This window comes from Suricata suricatta, unplaced genomic scaffold (assembly GCF_006229205.1).
Source record: "Suricata suricatta isolate VVHF042 unplaced genomic scaffold, meerkat_22Aug2017_6uvM2_HiC HiC_scaffold_35952, whole genome shotgun sequence".
In the NCBI taxonomy this organism is placed as follows: Eukaryota; Metazoa; Chordata; class Mammalia; order Carnivora; family Herpestidae; genus Suricata; species Suricata suricatta.
The window spans coordinates 1-699 of NW_021882605.1; the positions used below are offsets into that span (position 1 = coordinate 1).

At 45.8% G+C, this 699-nt stretch overlaps 1 pseudogene; it reads left to right on the forward strand.

The window, feature by feature from the left end:
- The first annotated feature begins 3 nt into the window (after positions 1-3).
- Positions 4-693, forward strand: LOC115285052 (annotated as a pseudogene).
- Positions 694-699: the final 6 nt, after the last annotated feature.

The following is a 699-nucleotide window of genomic DNA, read 5'->3' on the forward strand; positions in this document are numbered from 1 at the left end:
GAAATCCAGAGGACACTGAATCAACTGGGAACGCCTCAAGATTCACCTGAACTGAGGCAACAACTGCAGCAGCAGCAGCACTATCCTAACCAACTTGCCAAAGAGACAGATAAGTACATTAAAGAGTTTGGATCCCTGCCTACCACCCCCAGCGAACAGCATCAAAGGAAAATACAGAAGGACTGCTTAGTGGCTCAATTCACAACATCACTGACAAACTTTCAGAAGGTCCAGAGGGAAGCTGCTGAGAAAGAGAAAAGAGTTTGTTGCTCGAGTGAGAGCCAGTTCCAGAGTGTCTGGTGGTTTTCCTGAGGAGAGCTCAAAGGACAGGAATCTTGTATCCTGGGAAAGCCAAGCTCAACCTCAGGTGCAGGTGCAGGATGAAGAAATTACAGAAGATGACCTCCGCCTCATTCACGAGAGAGAGTCTTCTATCAGGCAACTTGAAGCTGATATTACGGATATTAATGAAATACTTAAAGATTTGGGGATGATGATTCACGAGCAAGGAGATGTGATAGATAGCATAGAAGCCAATGTGGAAAACGCGGAGATGCACATTCAGCAAGCAAACCAGCAGCTGTCAAGGGCAGCAGAATATCAGAAAAAGGATTCCTGCATGTTGCTGTGAGATAACGCAAGCCGTTAAAGAAATGTGGAAATCTACAGCGGGGCCAGGAAAGAAGAATGGAACAAAAC